The following is a 23,272-nucleotide window of genomic DNA, read 5'->3' as shown; positions in this document are numbered from 1 at the left end:
AGGCATATTTCTTAATATTATTTCAATACATCAACAATACAGATAGGCCATGGTGTCTAGTATAAGTCTTCGGCCACAAAAATGTAGCCTTAAAACTAAAGTATTTGCTTATACATTTTTTTCGCCAATCAATGCATCAAAAAATCTTTAATTCTGCCTAAAATGTAGTAAAGCTTGTGTTTAATAAAATTTTAAAGAGTAATCAAGGGAACTAATATACAAATGGTGGCATTATAGAATTGTGGATTTAATGACCATCAGAATTTACTTAGGTGTGTATTTACACTGGTTTAATGCCTTTTGATGATCTCTGAGATCAATTACTATTTTGGATGCAGGTTATTCGCTAGTGCATTAGTTGCGTTACTGTTTTAATGCACATGCTATCAAATGCGTGATTATTACGATGACAGGTATATAAGTGTCAAGGTCCTAAACATGTGATCTACTTCCTTGACAACTTATTAATATTCAGTCGTACAGTATCTTTTTAACTGAGATTCCAGGCAAAAATCATCAACATCAAAATAGAAACGTTCTCCTTATGACATCCTATTCACAATAATTTCTGTATAACAAACCCACCATCACATTTTGTATTTTTTAAAAATAATTTTAATTAGCTACGAGTAAATGTCACATATTTGTGTTCGGGATACTTGATATTTTTAAGGACAATGCACATTTGAAAGGTAATTCGTGTCTCAGTTAGTTCGTAAAAAAATATTTTAGGTAATTTGCACTGTTATTCCCAGGTAGCGTCATTATGGCGTCATCATAAAACAAACATCTTGATGAACTTAAATTACAGCCTTGAAATGAATGTTTTACAACGTTTATATGACTAAATATCGGATTCCATCTTATATCTACTGAATATTACTTACCGAATTTCATTTTATATATACTAAATATCACTTACCGGATTGCATTTTACATATTATATATTATACATTTTATATATACTGAATATTACTTACCAAAATCTGTATCACATGCTGTGTCAACACGAGACTCTTTATCACCACAAGGGCCACCGGGCCACGGGGTGATATAGATCATGGGTTGATACCGCATGCGATGCAGATTTTGACATGTCATGTTGATTATATCATATATCTTAAATATACCTAAAGTGTGTTCTGTGTAAGATGCGAAATAGGGTATGCGATAAAGGTTTAAACAGTCTCTTATAATGTTAAAACAAAAAAATAAATATGTTTTATTCTAAATATATGATTTATGGATTTGCGATCACTTTGATTATAGTTTTCTGTTCGAGAGATGATAAAACAAACAAGTAGAATTTGATTATACCCTTTATTTTCTTACTTTTGCCACCTAACATAAGTACGATCAAATATACTATGAGCATTACTATTTTTAAACCAAGAGCTGACTAGTCATAATTAAGTAAGATATGTAACATAAGAACAATTCATTAAACATTGTTTTCTTTCAAATGATATAAACTTGGTATGACAAGGTCATAGTACTTCGTAAAAAAATGTATATCATGCTTTAATCTTCATTTTTTCTGCTCATGTTTATCGTTCATTGCTTGATCAGTTGTCAATAAACTATAATTATTACGACCTTTAAAAGGCATGGAAACTCCATCTAGATAAAATTTTTCCAGCTTCGTTGTTTACGTGACTCATGTCTGGGTTAACATCATTTCTTTAAAAGTATCTAGATTTCTCTAATTTCTCAAAAAGTCAGAAAAGCAGCCAGGAAATAGATACATGTTGTACTTTAGCTTAACATCCCAATTAGGTTCACGAAAAAATCTCAAAACCTATTTATAAAATCGGTAAAATATGAAAACCAGACAAATTATGCTGTCTAGGTTGGCTGGAATTCCACAAATAAATGGGAAATCCTTTTTATTATAAGGATTCACTTCTTTATAAATGTGAAAATATCTGTGGCTACAATTTCTCCATCTAGATTTGTCAAGTTTTGAAAGTAGAGTACCGGTAATAGAACCTACTTTGTGAATACGGAATATGTTCTTTTCTTTAATGGAAATATCGCGGATCTTTGATTATTTACCTAAACTATATATATATTGTAATGTTTTATCTAGACTTTTACAGTTTGATCAATGGTATGAGTTTCGCCCATCATTGAAGATATTTTTTATATTACTGATTTGTTCATCAATTGACCAACTGACATACATTTTAGAAGTATGGGGAAGTTTTATTTTACCATTACTTTTACAGATAAACTTCTTAAATTGAATCTTTTCTCATGTTGTACCATATAATATTAATTATAAGTCTGTGGGAAAAACACATGCTTTTTCATAGAAATTGTCTCTAAATTATGATTTTTTTATTTGTCTTCCTACTTCTTTTTAATTGACCTATGTATATGATTTTTGTGGGGCAAAATTATACAAAGAAGGCTTTGAACAGGCTTAAGGGAATAAAATTTGCGCACTTGATATTTTTGGAGAAAATAATGTTATGGTCCCCCACGTTTGCATTTAATGTTTGTGGAATGTAAGGAGGTATACCTAGGGTAAGATACATGAGTTTTGAATTCAGTGATATTTTTGTATTATATTCAATTTCACCAAAGCTTTTCAAGCTTTCCTTTGAAATATAATAAAAATAGACCAAGTTACTTAGATGCTTACATGAGATTGACGTAAAATGGTGACTACAAACGTTCAAATCATTTGTAAGAGTTGTGTCCCTTACCCTAGGTCTACCTCCTTAAGATAGGTTGTAAGGCCGAAAAAAATGTTTTAATGTTACAAGAATCAAATCGACACATATATTGTACATTGAAACACTATCCGGATATCACAAACGTACAACTGCGCGCTATCCTTGACCTTTGACATCACAAATAAAACTTTGGTACACATACATTCAAGTATCTACTTCTAACTCTATATTTATATTCTGCTGAATCAACAAAATATCGGCCTGTTTTAATTTCCGCTCTTTATAGGTTTTGTTGTTTTGCTTTAATTTTACACTGACATTGTCCAAGTTGAAAACCAAGATAATCGATATTTGGAATATCGTACAATTAAACGATTTTTGAATATACAAATGTTTGCATTTCCTCTAAGAGTGAAGAAACTACGGTGACAACTATGATCTGAATGTGATTATAAGAGAACAATTACAATGGTGATAATTACATATTTTTAAAAATGTTTAGTGTACCTCTGTTTTCTTCTGCTTGTATGTGTATTTGTTTTTTTTTCCTATTTTTTTTTTCTTTTTTCTTTTTTTTTTTTTTTTTTTTTGTTTCATCGGTCGTGAGTTTGTTTCTTACTTAAACTTTTACCTTAATTGTTTGCATTAAAGAATGAAATAAAGTTTCTACAAAGTATCCACTCTAAATAAGCTTGTTTTGGAATGACATACTGATATGAAGACCATGTTACTTCTATATCAGTTTCTTTTCACCAATTCTTGATATCTTGTTAAACTCTTGAAGGACATAATCATGGTTTAATTTCTTTGCAAAATATTTTATCAATTTCTATTACCGTTCTAGTCTTTGAGGAAATATGAATTGATCAAACACAGTTTTTCAGTTACAGTCCATATGAACAAATATATAGGTAAGTTAAAGTCTGGAAGTAGAACATATATTTGGAATTTTACGTTTAGTTTCGAAAAAAAATACCTTGAATTCAAGAAATATGGAATATCAAATGAAATTTGCTATACTTTTGGGTTTTTACAGTACTCAGATTTAAAGTTTTAAGAAATATTGGAACAAAAATGACCCATTTGGCGATAACGAAGGAACACACACACACACACACACTAAATATAAATATGTATATGAAGAGATTCTTTTCAAATGTGAGGGCACACTCAAGTATCGAAAACTTAATTATTTTTTTTTTTTTCGTGAAGTCCAACTTTAATGAAAACAGCAGAGGTTATAGTGGTAAAGATGCTTTCACGTGACGATTTACTTTTTGTTAGTAATTGTACAGATGCACTGCTCAAAACACCGAACTTCTAACATTTATTACTACGTTTAAGATATAGATAACTGCTAATTCCACCAAATGATATGCGATTTTGATTTACATAGCCATGATCATTTTCGTTCTCAGATAGATGTGGTTTGCGTTTGTATTTCGGTTTTTCATTTGTATCCTAATGGAAGTACAAAATTTGTGAAATACGAACATGATTTCTACTAGGATAAACATATTCAAACTAAGATTTCTACTAAGAAGCCGAATCTGGATACTCTGATCAATGGTAAGCTTAAGACAATTTCTTATTAAACATTACCTTCTATTGATTATTACTTATTATTGGCCATTAACTACTTTTGGCTATTACTTACTATTGACCATAACTTATTGACCACGACTTACTATCGACGTTTAATATGAAATGCAATTATTTCCATTTTATAATTCTATCAATTTTAAAATATCGATATTTTACCCAAGGTTTTATTAATTTCAAGAGTTAACGTGGAGATAAAAAAAATTGAAAATTTAACACAAACACATTACTAACATATCTGTAATAATTTGATATTGGCCAGGCAAAAGAAATATGAAGTTTTGAAAGGTCAAATTTTTGTAAGAATGAACATGAGTACCGAAAATCTTTGTACCTGGATCGTAAAATAAACGGACGTAAAACCGAAAAGAATACTTAATTGGTCCGTATGTTTTTTTTATTTTAAAATATCTTGCATTTCCGAAGATATTCAAAATTCCATGATTTCCAAATCTTATTTATATAAAGCTGTTAAATTATCTAATTAAAATTTAAAAAAAACTGAACCATTTACTATTTCCCGCAAATAGTTCTTCTAACAATTGTATGAAATACAAATAAAATAGAAAGAATCAAGACAGTGTCAGATTCTGCCAATAATTTTCGGCAACCTTCAAAATGTAAAGAGTAATCAAGGGAACCAAGGTTATAGCGGTAATCAAAAGAATGTAATCCAGGGACAAAGACCAGACATGGAAAACAGACATACACAACAAAGAACATAAAGTAACTAAAATGATAAATACAAAGTAACAAAATCATACATACAAAGTAACAAAATTAAAGAAAGACATTTTCATTCGAATCTATTGATATTTTTGGATTAGGATGAACCCTGAAAATGATATTTGTAATTGTTTAATTAACTGTAAATTTGACGCAAATGAATGATGCGGACAAAAAACCAATACGTTTTTTTAACACCAAACACCTTCGTGTCAAACACCTGAGTAGAAAAAAAATTGTGTAATGTCAAGAAAAATACTAACCAGTCATATAAATGTGAAATGAGAAATTTATGTTCTAGGAAATTCAAGCATTAGAAATCATAAAGACTTATTCAATAAAAATAAGGAAGTCATATTTTTGTACTATAATTTCGTGTAGAGAAGATTACTTAATCAATTTTGTGTTAAAATAAAATTTCAGTATTGTTTTTCTATCATTTTGATTTAAAGGGAAAGGTTTATCAATGTATTTCAGATAAATCACAATTACTTCAAAATTAATACGCACTTTTTTTATTTATGTCTTTTAAAATTACGAAAATAACTATACCTCAACAATAAATGAATCGAATAGGAAATTTGAATGTTGTCTCGCTAAATTCAAAGTTTTTGTAATATAGATGTATAAATGCAGTTTATTTTGACGAAATCAGCATTTCTTTCATGTCAAAAATAAATTCAAGCGAATATCTGTAATTGTAACAGTTTAATGCGCATAACAAGTTTTGTTACTATTGAATTTAGTTTCTTTCTTTCATTAGCAAAACACCTTTTGAAATGTTTATCACTGCTATATTAACTTCCAATCCAACTGCAATACATTGAATTTATTTTAGATAATTAACAGTAGAAATTAGTATAATTGGCTACAAAATTATTGACACTGAATTATTTTGCTTAGAATACATTTCTACAAGAGACTTGTCTTGTATCAACTCTAATTAATACAAAATTACAACTAGTTTAATATTGAAAAACAACTAAAACTCGATTGTACTATAAAGGCGTATACTTTAAAGTTGGAACACTTTATATAAACCCAAGACGAATCTACTTCATTACATAATTGCTGGTATAGACTGATATTTTGAAAATAAGCGTTGAGATATATCCACATGATCCATACTTGTCAACTTTGTTATCTTAAGCTAAGGCTTATCACGCTTTAAAATGCAAATGATTTGATAAAAATAGAAAACAAGTCTGAAATCAAAATGACATGTAGCTGGGTAGAGACATGCCGGAACGTTACATGATATTGATTATATAAACTCAGTTAAATTGTGCGCATTTACATTTTGTTTAAAAATATGTTAACCACAAAAAAAGGTTAAAAATCTATAGATTTCATTCCCTTGATTAATTTTTATTAGCATATGCTTGAATTCCAATGGAATTATTAGCAATATTTAGGTATGAATTCAACATCCCTACTATAAATGATATAATATGGACATATATAATATTCAGTATAAAAGGTATAAAAGATAGGACAGTTTCAAATGTAAGAAGTAATGTGGGGAATATCATGAATATTTCTTATTTGATACCGCGCCAGAAATGTTTTTGGCTATTTGATAACACGATATAAATGGAGAATATATCATATTGAAACTGTAACACAAACTTTAGAGATGAAAAATGTCTGATCTTTTTATACATATGTGTATTTATCACTGGAAACCAACTGAATTACTTCGATCTTCTGACGCTCTATATTTTAAAACTACAAAGACTATATTTTCAACAGTAAAATGTATTTAAATTATTTTTAAAAAGCCAAAAAAAAAAAAACAACAACAACAACAACAAAAACAGAAATACAAACAAAAAATTACTATAAAGTGGAAGAAAGTATCTAATAGATATATTTCGCTAAAAGAATGAATGGAAACTAAACATATCATTACACCTGTATTGCGCTTAATGAAATTATCGAATAACATAGAACCACATAAATGTATATATACAAGTTTTTCCTTTTCCATAGTTTTTTATTAGATACTTTGTCTATACGATATTTCACGTGTGAATTGAATTGAAATGTTTCTCAATTTTAATCTTTAATGATATTCGATTAAGATTAGAGATCACAAAATACTTGAGATAATATGCAGGTCTTATTTGCAATGTATGCAAGTAAATCATTTAAACTGTGTATTTATGCTGTATATTTATGAGAAATATAATTTGTTCATGATAGTAATATTCAAATTGTTTTTTTTTAAATATAATTCGTCGTAACATTTAAAAATAGATCTTTAACATAGTAGAATAAGTTGAAGGAAACAATGTTGACTAAATATGAATTTTACACTATGTTTACGATCTTTTTCATGGCATGATCGTTTTAAAATTAAAAAAAATAAGAAATATCAAAATTAATAGTCTAGAGATTAAAGACTCTAAAGAATTAAAGATATAGCAGTGAATTATTTATTTCTGTATTTTTTTTTTTTTTTTTTGGGGGGGGGTGGTGGTGTTAAAGTTACGTTGATGAAAAGTCAAAGTAGGTTACACTAATGCTATCTTTGGTAATCTATATGATGTACCTTAAAATTAAAGGAAATATTGATGATCAAGTTCGGTTTACCCTTTGGTTCACTCTCATTTTAGATAAACCTAGAAACGTATTTGTAACCGACCTTCTGATTGGATAATTTCTTATCCTGCTGAATTAGCATAAACGAAAGCTGTGCTTATAGGTAAATATATATTTTTCTTTCCTATTTGATTTCATGACTTTTTTTAATTTGTGATATTAGATTAACACTAGTTAATATCAATATATTATTTCTGTCATTGCTGCTTCTTTAATCCAGAATAGTTATACTAACTTTCGATCAATATTCAACGAAGGAGCTTACGTTTGAAAAAAAAGTCATGTGTTCTGAATAAGTTAAAAACAAAATTGAAAAGAAACTACACTTTTTAGAAATGAAATAGATAATATTTTTATTAAGGCAACTTATCTAGAATCACTGCGATTGCGATAACTACACTTATTGTTGACTGCATGTTTCCAATAAATCTGTATTAGCATCTCATTACAAGATGTCGTCTATAGTCTTGAGGACCACTATGTAGGTTATAGATTTTGTTCTAAAAAGAATATTCATTAATCGAATTGGTTTTCTCTATAGTCATTATTCCAACAAGAACGTACATAATTACAGAACAATGTTTTATTTCTTACAATACAGTAACAGAAACTATTTATTATAGGTCTAGGTTTGTTATAAAAGTTACAAAATGTTACAAATAAAAAGAATCAATAATTAAGTAACGGTCATATTGATAAATAATTAAAATAATTAATGTGTTGTCAAGGACGAATTAAAAATAAAATAAGTTTGCGGTTGCAATTGAACGAAATACTAGTATCCATTTTGTGACAAAATACAATTTTAAAAACCAAAACGAAAGTAATAAAATCTCAGATCATTTGAACTCATGACATATTGAAACATAAATGAGACTTTTTTATTTAACGTTACTAAATGACCACATAAAAATTTCGGGAAAAGAACTATTTAATGATAAGATCGTTTATGAAACATAGTTTCTATTAATATAGATAGACACTTAAGTTACCATTAAACAAACAAAATATATATTTCCAGGGTTTCAAACGTTTTAATTTATACTTATTCAAATGAAACGAACATTAATGAAAATGCCTATTGATTACAAGTAATGTGTTTTCATTGGGATTTTTAATGATGCAACGATTGCATTGTAATATGTAAATCGTAGTCTTAAATGTTAGTTTTTGTTTTAAATTATTGAGAGTGTGGATGTTCTTGTTCTAAATTGCAATTAGAATAAAATTTACGTACATAATAAACACTGGGTACTTTTTAGAAGACCATTGAAGTGTTTAAAGAAACAATGATAAAATCATATGTACAAACAATCAAAAACTGTTAAATATTGAGCAAATTATTGTCAAAAGATAAATATGTATAACAATTATTAGGTCAGATCATGAAAATGAAAACGAAAATTGAAATCACCGTTGAAACTGTATGAAACTTATTAACTATTTTAAGTGTAAAGGCTATTTGGCAAAATTATCTGTAAAATGAATTATATTCTCAATGTATTGAATTTATATGTAACATGATAAGTTAAATAGCAATTAACTTAACTGAGTTTCTAAAATGAAACACCCAATTTTGAACTCTAAGTAAGAATATCCTACGAGTAAGAAAAAAATGCCATAAATCTAGCGAGGTTATGAAATTATGAATGAAGATGAAATTTATAGGCAGTACACGTATGACAAAATTATGCACTGTTCTTACCTTGGCTTTCCAGACAGACACAATGTATTACGTAACGTGTCAATGTCTGGCAATAAAAATAGATCAGACAAAAATAAAAATTATTTTTTATTAAAGGGAGATTACTCTTCCCGCCTTAAGTGAAAAAGCTTTTGTAATTGCATGTAAGATATTTTTTACGATGCATTATTTTTATCATATTTTTATAGTGAATAATTTCATCAAAGAAAGACGTTTGCTTTTAATGCCATAAAGCCAAGAAAGACTAGGTTAGAATAAGGTATGATTGTTTTAATTATTACAGTAATAATTGTTATTTATAAATGTAAATATATTTGTCTTGAATCTGTTTTAGGAATGACAAAGACATTTTTAAATCGAAATAGCATTCAATGGATTTATTTTAAAACAAAATTGATATCATTAGACATTTTTTACCTGTCGGAATTGTTTGGATAGTGTCTACTGCTACATTTAATATTTGGCATCATGTGTGTGTGTTTGTCTGTGTGTTATCTACATAACTTTTGTTGATATGAATATTAAAACAGTATTTTTTTTGTGAAATGGAGAATATGTATAGAGACGATCTATTTTTGGTATCAGGGTACAATAAGAATCTATCATATATAAGTTCTTCTGAAAAGAAAAAAGAATGACCGACACTCATCTTTCTTATGAGAGTTTGTAATATATCGTTTGATCAATTTTCTATTAAAGGCCGAGACGAAGTTGCCTATAAATGAGTCTTACCCCGCGTTGAAGGCGAGACGGTCCCCTTTTCTTCAACTCTTAACGGGTTATTACGGAGTCGATTTTCTTGTATCTTTGCGTCACCTAAAACCCCTACACGTAACGATGTAATTCGTAGTTTACACACTGAACCGTCTGTAAATTGAACTATGTAACGATCATACTTTTGAGCAAGGTCTGTGTATAAAGCAAACTTTGCTAAAGTCAAGCAGCAATTAATTTATTTGAATTAAACAAGTTTATACGAGGAAAAAAGTGAACGTGACCCCGTTTGGAATAAAAACAATGACCATTTTTTGAAATGTCTGGGTTCGATGTCTAGCCTCCGGATTAATTTGATTTAATTTTGTCTGGGATGGCCATGAATCACTCTGTTTTTAATTATTCGGGAGTTGGAATTTTGGAATGAATCATCACTTTTCTCTGTCTTTAGAATAACTGTCACATCATTACTCAGCGATTTTTAGTATTAGCATGCACATCAAAACAAATCACAAATCAAGATGCTTTGTGAATGACTTCATTTTAGTGACCCATTTTCTTTTTTATTTTAAATATTTTAAAAGAATAATTTGTGAATAGGTAGAGAAGAAGTTTTGATATAGCTTTCAGTTTACATACGAATCAGCTTTCCGAATATATATGTTGTTTCTAAAGGTAGCTCTGTCTTTATTATTTTTAACATCTACCCTCATCCAAAATATTCAAAATGAATGAGAAAAGAAAGACGAGGCTGACTATAAATGTATATACCACTTAGGACTGTGCATGTGTGCTTCCTGTATTTGATAAACGTAATGGATATTTGGATCTTTGCATTTGAAACGTTTTTTATAATGGCTACTTGACGTGATAGATATAAATCATATTATATGGAGAGAAAATATCTAACAACTAACAAAATTTCAACATAACCAGTATATAAAAGAGGGTGTTATTCGGCCTTAAACACTATTTGACATGCTTCCAATCCTTAAAAGAGTCGTATGCCTTACGTGTGTGTTTATAAGTACTTATTGCTCCCAATGCTGATGGTGAGAGGTTACTCCTTGATAATGATACGTTTTCAAACTCATGTACATTCGAACGAATATATATCCAGTAGTATTGCATAATACACGAATATTGTAATGGTACTCTCATTCTTTGCTTGAATTAACATGGTTTATTTGTTAGTTCATTTATTGGACTCCAGTACAAGCTAATAGATTTCGATAAAAATCTAACATTCGTTTGGAATTTAAATTCATGATTTTACTTTTCCACGAAAACTAAAACAAGTAGTAGAATTAAACATTTATAGCTTTTTCATAGTACCCGTGTTGATATTTTCCCCATTCCTGCCAATTATCACAAAGAATAAAAATTGAAAAAGTATAATTTTGTGTATTTTGAATTTTCTATCATTTGATCGGCTTTTTAAACCTTTTGTAAGAAGTAAACCATACTTCAAAAATGATGAATGACTCCTACTACATTTTGTAAATAGCACAACTTTGTTTTAAGACCTTTGTTCTCTTTTATAAAGATAACCTACAGATTTAGCAATAATTGAACAAAACAAAATATTCTTCTACTCATTTAATATTGTTTTAATAAAAGTGGCTTTCTACGGATGTGCATATTGAACATAATTGGGTTTTACACATAACCCTCCCCGTGTAAGTGATTTGATCACTAGTTCTGAGATTCCCTTCTTGATAAGATTAGTAAGCACTAGATTATGTCAGCCATCTATGTAAGAAATATTTTATTCATTATCCGAACTTTATATATCTTTAAAATTTGAAAATAAAGATATCGTGGTCATTCATTTCAACCGTTTAACAATATACTCTTTAAAATATATTAATTCCGATTAGGAGATGACTGAAAGCTTTCGCGATTAGAAAGCACCATGTAATGTGAAATTCAGTTTTAGCATCTTTACCAGTATTACCTATTAGATAATCGGATTCCAATTTTCGAATTCGATTTGTTCAACGTTTCAAAGTTTTCATTTCTTCTTTCACCTACCCGGACTTGATTTTTCGTGAACAGCTCGGTGGTTGTTTCTAAATAAAAGTAAAATACGTTACCCTACCGGTGCACCTGGTCCATGCTCCCAGTTTTACTGAAGTCCGAGTTGCATGAAATCCTTAAGTTGAATTCTACGAATGATTTGTATTTTTTTTATTCTTTTATCAATATCATTCGAATATATGCTGACATGAAGTACTTTTCTTATAAACCTCTTTAGTGTTCTCAAAAGTTACGATAGAGTATACAAAACATGTCATACATTTCCGAAAGACATAGCATTCCACCAGACAAAATGTTTTTGGACTTTCCATTGCCGAAAGAAATACCATTCCACCAGACAAAACGTTTCTGGACTTCCCATTTGAGCTTATTTATTGGATATCTTAAAAATATGTGAAAAATTGCAATGCAATGGGTGTAAAAAAATTAAGATGTATTAGCATTTATAAAATGGTCGCAAAGATTATTAAAATCTAAGACATTAACGCTGAAAGTACTTAGTTTGCAGAACACCTTTTCCGAAGGGCAATCAGCACTTGAACGAACGATCTACTGGAACTCTCACCCTTTCATCACTTTTTGGAAAGTTTATTAACTTGTTCAGTACAAAATAAGTAGTGGATTAAAACACTTATTTATTGTCAAAAGCTCGATTACCTAATTATATTTTTTTTTTCAAACAGTGTTATCATTTTCAACTTAATATTGTAATATTTGTATTAAAAATATAAGATGGCGCAGCTAATAAAAAAAGGAAGAAGGGTGGACGACTAGAAACTATTTTGTTTTTGATTAGACCCCTTAGTGACTCTTGTCAGGGAGCTGTATTATTTTGCCTATTAAAGGGTTATACTATTGCAATGTGGTGGGTGCCGCAGTATTGTTACCCTTATCTTCATTTTTTCAAAGTAATTAAATTTATTCGGTTTACTACATTGCTTGTGTAGAGATTGTCTTTGTTTTTTTTTATTTTTGTATACAGCCCATGAACTTGGATTTAAAAGCATCTGAATTTTTCCGTTATTGATTCTTCGTTCGGCATGTTTTGCCATTTTTGAAGAGAAGTTAAAGTGTTTTTATCATGCTAACTTACCGATAGAACGTTTTAACCGTATTCCATTAAGTTTAGTTTTTTGTGTAAAGGTCATTATGCCAGTTACTTTAAAATTTTTAGTCTTATCCAAAATAAATTTGTACTTATAAATGTATTTAAAACAGCATTAAGGAGATTTATGAAAGTTTTGGTACGCCCCATATTTTAACAATCTGCGTACAATGATGTGAGTGTCCCTTCTACGTCAAAAATAGCAATCTCAATCTTGAAAGTCAAAATACGATCAAATTATTGTTCGAAATCTAGGAATTTAAACTTTCAGTATTGGAAATGAAAGATGTAATCTAGCATTGTTACTTTGCGACAGAAGGGTTTGTTGTTTTGTAAAAATATAGTCGTTTCATCCACAAATTTAAACATTTAAAAGGTTGGTTACATAAACCACGGACAGTGCTATTTGTCCTATAAAAAACAAGTTCATTCCTTTAAACACACTTTAACGTGTGTCTTTCTTATCTGGTGTTATACGCAAAAATTATGTTGTTTGTCTTGATGCATGTTTGGTTTTAATGGAGTCTAATGTACATTATTGTTTTTATTTTGCATATCGGTATTACCCTGTTTCGACAGTAATTAAATCAATGTTTTTTCCTACGGAGCAGTATGTTACAAAACACAAAGATACCTAGAACTTCTAGTACTTTTACACTATATTCATAGAATAACAAAATGTGTGGCCTTTGATCAAATTAGGCTTTCAAGACTTATCAAAATCCATTTTCAACAATCCGCAAAAAAGTAATATCTCACATATAAAAACAAGGACTGCACAAATCTATTTTAGCTATATAATTTTTTTTATAATACAAATTGGCTTTATAATTGTTCACAACAAAAACCAACAAATGTAAAAGAATACACATACAACTACTAAAGTAACCAATTCAATTTTTTGGTTGTTTAATTAAAATTTGAATAATCTTGTTTTACAGTTTTACAATTTTAGTTCTGGTCATTTGGTTTTGTTGGTATGGGTATTTCGTATTGTCTCATTTTATATTTGTACAAATTTGAATTTGCATTAACCCAAATAAATGAGAGTAGCTTAAATAGTATCCTCGGTGTACTGTTTCTTTTGAAAGAGTAATCAAGGGAACCAAGGTTATGGCGGTAATCAAAAGAATATAATCCAGGGTCAAAGAAAAGACATGGAAAATAGACATACACAACAAAGAACATAAAGTAACTAAAATCATACATACAAAGTAACAAAAGCAAATGAGCAACTCGGACTTCACTAAAAACTGGGAGCCTGGACCAGGTGCACCGGTAGGGTAAGCGTCCTCTGCTTTTCTAGAAACACCCGCCGAGTTGCTCATAAAAAGTCAAGTCCGAGGTAGACAAACGAGGAAAAGAAAACTGACCCGTTGAATAAATCAGTTTTCATGTTGCAGATGGGTACACCATAACGATTCACGAGTTCATGATGACGACCATAAAACGTCTGTAGTGATGACTTCAATCTTGTAGCAACATAACCCTGTTCCAGAAACCTATTTGTTAGAGTTCTAGCGCGATACAAAAAGTCTGCGTAGTTTCAGCAGGCTCAGGCATAACGTATGAGTTGTAATATGAACACAGGTACTGAAGGAATGTTCCCACAGATGAAAGGAAAGTTGACAATTCTGAATGAAAAGTCATCACGTTTGTCGTAAAGTTTGGTCAATAGTTTTCCTTTACCATCGATTTTTAAGTGTAGGTCAAGATATGAGGCTGACTTTACAGTGTCTGTAGTATCCTTTATCTCAAGTTCTTTGGGGTAGATGCGATGTATCAAATCCCCAAAATTAGGATTGTTTAAAGATAATACGTCATCTATATAGGGAAACTGAGATTAAAAGATCTAGCCGAACGATACTCTTTCTTTTGGATCACATCAGCTATAAATTCAGCCTCATAAGAGTGAAGGAATAGGTCAGCAAATAGAGGAGCACAATTAGTTCCCATTGAAATGCCGACCGTTTTTTTTTTAAAACACGTCCACCACACTGGATAAATATGTTGTCGATTAAAAATTCCAGCATTTTGTAAACATCTTCCTCTGTATATTTAGAAGATGATTTGGAATTATTTCTTAGAAAGTATGAGGAATCTCTACCAAGAACTATATATTTGAATCTAGCTGCACCATCTTTTTTTGGAAAAACAACGATGTATAATGTTTTTAAGGCGGGATTTTAACTGAGTATGAGGAATAGTATACAGTGTTAAAAAATCATAGGTTTTAATGCTATTACATTCAGATAATAGTCTTGAACTGATTGTTTCCCAAAGATCTTTCGAATTTTTCAGGATCCATATTGAATTAATACCACTACGGGAGTAACAAGTGTTGTGGTAGGACTGTAGACCCTCTTTGACAGTTGTGAGTATAGAAATTAAAAGTGTTGAAAGAGGTTTGGTGGTACATTTTGCAGATCCAGCTATGAAACGTTGTTTGTATGGATTCTTGTGGAGTTTAGGAATCCAGTACATAGACTGTAAATCACAATCATCAAAAGAGGATAACAGAGATTTATGGTTTTCCACAATCTCTTCTTTTGAGAGTGTGATAGCAGTATAGGTCTTATCCTTTAGAAAGGATATTACGCAGAGATTCGTTTTCGATGATGGTTAAATCTCCCGTAACGACGTGGCCAGACTATTAAAATTTCACGTTTTTTTAAATGTCGAATCTGAAAGAAATTTGAATAAGTTGGAAGTTTTCAATTTTGTTACATCTGATAACTCAAATCATCTTCAATGTATGTTCATGTCGATGTCTTGAGAATGCTTGTAAAGAAAGACATTTATTTGTTTTATATGCTTTATGTTGTTTTAGTCCATACTTGTATTGTACCAACATATATATATGTTTGTGTATTTTTATTCATGTTGTTTAACTTGCTATTAGCCTGTATCCTTTTGTTGTGTATGGTATTGTTTCCCCCTTGATGTCCCTCGTTTGAAAGATTAGAAAGATCTTTTGGGGACCTTCAATTCAAGATTATTATCAGAATAAAATAGCATTAAAACCTATGATTTTTTCAACACTGTATAATTCTATTTCCCATATTCAGTTAAAATCCGAACTCAGAAAAATTATACATCGTTATTTCTTCAAAAACGATGGTAAACCTAGATACAAATAAATAGTTCTTAGTAGAGATTCCTCATACTTTGTAAAAAGTAATTTCAAATCATCTCCCAGATGTACAGAAGGAGATGTTTTCAAAATGCTGGAATTGTTTACATATTTGTGCAGTACGGTGGGCATGTGATCAACAAACGGTAGGCATTCCAATGGGAACGAATTGTGCTCCTCTACTTGCTGACCTATTCCTGCACATGAGGCTAACTTTATAGCTGATCCGGAAGAAATAACATCGTTTGGCTTGATCATTTAGTCTCTGTTTCCGCTTTATGGAATGCGTATTATCGTTAAAGTATGCTAGTTTTGGAGATTTGATACAAGGCATTTACGCGAAGTAAGCCTCATATCTTGACCTACACTTAGAGATCGATGATAAAAGGAAACTATTGACCAAACTTTACGACAAACGTGATGAATTTTCATTCAGAATTGTCAACTTTCCGTTTATCTGTGGCAACATCCCTTGAGCACCTGGGTATGGAGTTTCATATCACAGCTCATAAGTTATATCAGAGCTTTCCGTAACTACTTTTTGTATCACACTATACTTCTTACAATTAGGCTTTTGGAACAGGGTTATGTTGCTAAAAGATTGCTACGTCTACAGAACTTGACTTTTTTTATGAGCAAATCGGCGGGTTTTCCTACGACAGCAGAGGACACTTACCTTAACAGTGCACCTGGCCCATGCTTCCAGTTTTTAGTGGAGTCCGAGGTGCTCATTTGTTTTTGATACTTTGTATGTATGATTTTAGTTACTTAATGTTCTATGTTGTGTATGTCTGTTTTCCATGTCTAGTCTTTGCCCCCGAATTACAGTTTTTTTTATTACCGCTATAACTTTGGTTCCCTTGATTACTCTTAATGAACATGTACCACCAGAAGTATTGTCTATTTATAATTTAAAAATGCCTACATATTATATGTCGGCAGAAAAACAGACGACGCTTGCCATACCTTTGCGCTTAGTCCATGGTCCTGGGCTTTAGTAGAGTCTGGGTTGCTCATTCACTTTTTCTTTGTAGTGTTGTTTTGGAGTTTTGTTTTGTTTTGTTTTGTGTTTTTCTTTGTTGTGTGTATCTATTTTCCCTGCATAGTCGTTTTCCTTGGATTATATTTTTTTTACCGTTCGAATCTTGGTTCCCTTGATTTCTCTTTAAACCATTTAAAGAACTAGTTTGGATACACCGTCTACTACTACTTCCTTATTAAGAATAGGGATACTAGTACAGTTACCGTTAAATAACATTGCAGTGAATACTATAACGAAGGGATAGTATAGGTGACGACATTTCAATAAGAAAAATTATTTACGTTAACAAGATAATTAATAGTGTACAAACAATTGAATGACCACCGATATGGTTTTTTTTTTCCAACATTGTCTTTTACTCTATAGAAATACTGATTTTTTTTATAGCTTTATTAGGATAAAATGGCGTTATATTGTTTTTTTTCTTCTTTATACCTAAAATGTAACTAAGGAATTCTTACAAATGTGTATCTCTTACGTACAAGGAAAACTGTAAATCATATATGATAAAATACTGTTTTGTTTCTTACACAATGAAAGTTTATTCTACTAAAATCAAACATAGAAAATAAGGACAAAAATTCTGTCTTCCTATTTCCAACGGAGTGTAATTAATCAAACATAAAAGTACAACTTATTATTAAGAAGTATGTTTTAAGTCTGCTTTCAGATTGAATTTTGTTCCAAGCATGGTTATAACTCAATAGTCCAGGCGTCGAATTCACAAAAAGTCGTAAAGGTAAAGTTGATCGTAAGTAATGACGTCACAATCTAAAATAGATTTGTGACGTCATAATTTATGATCAACTTTACTTTTACAACTTTTTGTGAATACGACGCCTGAATCTTTGACGATAAAAAGTCTAAAAATGAAACACGTAAGCAATATCAGGACAGAAAGTCAATTTTAAAGCACAAAGATGCCTAAGATATATTGTATTAAAACAAAATAACTATTTTTAATCAAACGCAAACTTCATTTTCCTGTTGAACTATTGCAAAGCGGTAATTGATATATTCGAAGACTGCAATTAAAAGTGACCATGACTAAAATAATTTTCAAAACCGACCATTCAAGACAAATAAAACAGGAACAGGAAACCATGTAGAGAAACTCAATGAAAACGTACAAAATATAAAGGTAAAGGACAAGTCGTTATTGTAGAAAGTTTTAAAGATTCTCGAAATGTTTAAAGTATGGTCAGTTTCTGAGACAGAAACATTGTGACGTGAAATATCTTTATCATTTGATTTAAAATAGTTGTAAGAATACGTTTGTTTTCAGGCTTTAAAATATATTGTTGTTGTTATTTTGGGGGGAATTGTAAGTTGCACTAACTATTACAGATTAAAGTAGTGAGCTCAGCTTGAATGCTTACAATTAAATAAGGAAATGCATAAAAGAATATGAAGATACATGTATTTATTTTCAACTGTAAGGTGGACGCATAGAGTGAATTAAGATAGTTGGGTTAAGATAGATTTATCAAATGTCGGTTATAATCTATCGAAATGTTTGTGTGTACAAAAATATGACATCGAAGAAATATCAATATAAATACATATACTAATCATAAACCTCTTTATGATATGGACAGATTTTAGGCTATAGGGAGTTGTCAAATCAATGTGATACAGATTTTAGGTTATAGAGAGTTGTCAAATCAATGTGATACAGATTATAGTTTATAGAGAGTTGTCAAATCAATGTGATACAGAGTTTAGGTTATAGAGAGTTGTCAAATCAATGTGATACAGATTTTAGGTTATAGAGAGTTGTCAAATCAATGTGAAACAGATTATAGGTTATAGAGAGTTGTCAAATCAATGTGATACAGATTTTAGGTTATAGAGATTTTGAATCAATGTGATACAGATTTTAGGTTATAGAGAGTTGTCAAATCAAAGTGATACAGATTATAGGTTATAGAGAGTTGTCAAATCAATGTGATACAGATTATAGGTTATAGAGAGTTGTCAAATCAATGTGATACAGATTTTAGGTTATAGAGTTTTTGAATCAATGTGATACAGATTATAGGTTATAAAGAGTTGTCAAATCAATGTGATACAGATTTTAGGTTATAGAGAGTTGTCAAATCAATGTGATACAGATTATAGGTTATAGAGAGTTGTCAAATCAATGTGATACAGATTATAGGTTATAGAGAGTTGTCAAATCAATGTGATACAGATTTTAGGTTATAGAGAGTTGTCAAATCAATGTGATACAGATTTTAGGTTATAGAGAGTTGTCCAATCAAAATTTCATTCAATGAAATGTATCAAAACAGATGTTACTTTGTATAAAAGTTGTATTATTTATATTTACTTCATTATATAATGGGCTCATAGAGCAACATACGGATATCATGTGTAACATCTGTATCGTGTAGTCATCGGCGCAATTAGGACTCGCACAAAATAACATATGACCTAAAATTTAAAAATGATCATCAGTTTTACAAAAGTGCTCAGTATTTCAAAGAGCACAAATGACCAAATCATTGTGAATTTTAAATACTATAACATGATTTCACGTCTAAAAAAGTCCACTCCCAATTACATTGTGTATGTGGAGTTGTGGAGACATCAAATACCATTCAATATGAAGTTGCCAATGGTCAATTACTGCGCTCGCATCAGAATTGGTAAAGACAAAAAAAATTAGTTAAATTGAATTTTCTATATTCAATTTATCTACATTGTATTTGAGTAACTATAGGTAAGGTACAAAATGGATTAACTTCCTAAATGATTTTTTATCACTGCTGATTTTAATTTTTTTGATTTCACAAAAAGCCGATAAATATGTGAAAGCATTAGAAGTTGTCTTATTGATCAGTTTAAGCAAACGTGTTTTTCATTTGTTGAGAATTCTCCCAAAAACTCTCTGCTACCGAATATTTAAAATCAGATTTATATTTTGAAAATATTTATCATTGCTGCCTTTAATTTGTTTATATATTGTTTGCCTGCTGAATCAAGAAGATGGCGCGTGTATGACGAAAGGATTGGGAAGTGCAATCTTTGTAATTCTGTTGACATTATTGGTGAATATCATTATATTCTTACATGTAAAGCTTTACTAAATGTGACAAAAATATTTATTCGCATTTACCATAATATACCTAGTCTATACAAATTTGAAATATTATTTCAATCTACGAACCTAGTAGTTTTTGAAAAGATATGTAAATTTTTTAAAAAAAAATCAATGTGAAAGTAAGTCCTCCAGGTTGGTACATATTAATGTAAATATATGTACTATATTATGTATACTTTCTGTAATTTTGTTATAGTTAAAGAGAAACAAAGTTTTCGTTTACTTTGACAACCATTAAATATATATTTAGATTTACTTACGAGGAAGCATCAATCGGTTAACGAAACCTATATTTTAATAACCTACATGATTGAGTGGTCTAGAGCGTTGGAATCAGACCATGTGTCCATAGATGTCAGGGAAAATAAGGGTTCGAATCCCGTCGAGGGAGCAACCAAATTTGCAAACTCGCATAGAATCTAGAGTTGGAAATATGAATTCGTGAATTCGTTAATGATGTCGTATATTTTTCAGATAAAACTGTCAAATTCAGTGGAAACAAAGTATTTATCCATTATTCTGGTCGAACTCTCACTTCACAAAAACCACAATGACAATTAGTGCCATGTATAGTCAACTTGCTACAGTTAGTATGAAACACTGACATCCTTACATCTTCAAGTAGTCATCTGTGCATTTAAGGGTATTTTTTGCAAGTTAGTATATAATCTTGGCAACAAAGGTATTTATATGTTCACCGACATCAACACTTCATTTGTAGATTTTTCAGTCTTTGGAGGTAGCAAAACCTGTTTTTTCTAGTAGAAATTAAGCAGCTGTGTTGGTCAAATTCATCATTGTGATGAATAAGTTTTCTATTTTTGGTGCATAAAATAAACCATAAAATATGGAGAAAGACGTACATAAATTTTCTTTTTTTTTCCTTTAAAAGTTAAACTTATTTTTAAAAGTGAAAACACTGCATGTGTAGAATTTAAACAAAAAAAATCGTGCAATAAAACTTGGGCTTCTATAAGACTTTCCTTGTCACTACAAGTATACATCATTACTAGTAAGATAGATGATGTCTTCTTTGCATAAATCATCTTTCAAAAACGACCATTTTCTTTCTTATATATATAAGAACTATTTCAATTCTCTGGTTTTTACAATTGTCACCATGCAACTGGAACATCTTTCGTGAAATGTGAAAGGTATATAAACAATTCTCCATTCCCCATACCCTTGCTCCTAAAGATACCTGCAAACTTTGTACCCTTATTTTTTTTGTATTTTTTTGGGGGGGTGTAAGAGTAAAAGCTTTGGAACAGGTAACATGATTTTCATGATTCGGAGACAAAGACTAGAAAAAACATAAAAGAGCAACATTAATGACACTTAAATCTGCTAGTGCGAACCAGGCGCAACAGTAGGGTATGAACATCAGGATTTTATATTTGAAAAGTAGTTTACTTCCCGTCAGACCAAAAACAGACTCTCAGTGTAAGGTCGAAGGTTATTTTTTGTATAAATATAGTTAACCGTTACTTTGGTCTAGATTATTATTATTTTGTTTTTTGTTTTATTTGTTATTTTAAGAAGAACCTTTTTTTTTTGATTTACCACCAAGTCGTTTGTGTGTCATATTTCCTACGAGAAAAACCTTTAAAGGACACAAAATTATATATACGTTTTATTATTTACCGTTCTTGTAGACAAATATATAATTCATTTGCAATATATAATAAAACTTTTTCGTCCCGTTTTACCGTAAACATTTAATTTACTGGAAGTCCTTATGCATGTGTTGTATCTTATTCTAAATTTTTACTTACTCGGTATCATCAGTTTTTAACCTCTTTTTTTATTCTATAATATGTAAGGATAAATCTTGTTACTGTTACCATACTTACCAAATGTCTCTTACATTCAAACATTTTACTTAAAGATTATTTTGTGTCTTATGCCTGCATGACACTTACCGACATTAGACTTTTTATATTTGCATGAAGATAAATCTGCACTGTCTCAATAGTACCACAAAGTATTTGTACTATACTATGTATCATGAATGACAATATATACTTTTTACGTGTTTTAACCATTTGTTATCAAATTCATAGTAAACTTTAGTTTCAATCTCACTAAATTTTACTCACTTTATTTTGACATCCTAAAATCGCTATTTTAGACATACTAACTATAACTCTTTAAAGATGACTTTCATAAAGACATCTTGTTTTCCTTGTCGTATTTTAACGTTTGTCCTGTCGTTGGACAGCAGTGCATAAAGGCAAAAACAAAAACAAAAAACAAAAGAAAAAAACCAAAACCAAACAAAAAAACGAAACTTTGGTCTACAAATTAATAGTTTAATCTCTCCATGTGAGTTTATACATTCATAAAACATTCTCGTCTTGCAGAATGCCGTCCATTCAAGGAACCAATACAGAAAATGAACCCGAGTTTAAAATACATAAGACCTCGTATACGCTTTTGCAAAACAAGACATTTACTCATGAAGTTTCCGTGATCCATAATAATGCTTTAATTATCAAGGTAAAAACTTAACCTTTCTTCAAAGTAAGCTATTTTCACTAATTTTTTTTTTCATCTTGTCCTTTGCTGATTTATGCTTATTCTGATAAATTGCATCATGCTAATTCTTACATTTTAAGTGTCTCTGATTCGTGTTTATTATATAATGTTACCCTAATACAAGTTATGCTAATTCTAACATCTTTTTATTTTCCTGAATCATGGTAATTGTAACAATTTTTCCTTTCGCTGAATCATGCAAAATCTAACATATTTTACTTTCCCTGAGTCATGCTTATTCTGCCATCTAAATTTAGTGATATGTATAAAAAAAAA

The 23,272-nt window shown here is 30.0% G+C and overlaps 2 long non-coding RNA genes across 14 annotated transcripts in view; one reads left to right on the top strand and one right to left on the bottom strand.

Annotated features, from left to right (window-relative positions):
• Positions 1 to 23,272, top strand: part of LOC148618089 (uncharacterized) — a 228,617-nt gene that overhangs the window by 38,451 nt on the left and 166,894 nt on the right. Inside the window, exons 6-8 of the long non-coding RNA XR_015922627.1 lie at positions 3,526 to 4,250; positions 7,628 to 7,716; positions 9,507 to 9,577. This is a non-coding gene — a long non-coding RNA (uncharacterized LOC148618089). The remainder of the gene's footprint in view (positions 1 to 3,525; positions 4,251 to 7,627; positions 7,717 to 9,506; positions 9,578 to 23,272) is intronic.
• The window catches only part of LOC148618091 (uncharacterized), a 68,753-nt gene that overhangs the window by 2,757 nt on the left and 42,724 nt on the right, over positions 1 to 23,272 (bottom strand). Inside the window, exons 1-2 of one of the 13 annotated variants that reach the window (XR_015922631.1) lie at positions 9,319 to 9,372; positions 8,012 to 8,113 (exon numbers count right to left, since the gene is read on the bottom strand). The exons of 5 other annotated variants lie outside the window; for them this stretch is intronic. This is a non-coding gene — a long non-coding RNA (uncharacterized LOC148618091). 7 more of the 13 variants (XR_015922640.1, XR_015922638.1, XR_015922636.1 and 4 more) reach the window with 7 other exon arrangements.

The sequence above is a fragment of the Perna viridis genome, chromosome 5 (assembly GCF_037379345.1).
Source record: "Perna viridis isolate PV_CMFRI_1.1 ecotype Kerala chromosome 5, ASM3737934v1, whole genome shotgun sequence".
NCBI lineage: Eukaryota > Metazoa > Mollusca > Bivalvia > Mytilida > Mytilidae > Perna > Perna viridis.
The sequence above is the reverse complement of the archived record's forward strand: the minus strand, read 5'-3'. Positions and strand labels throughout refer to the sequence as shown.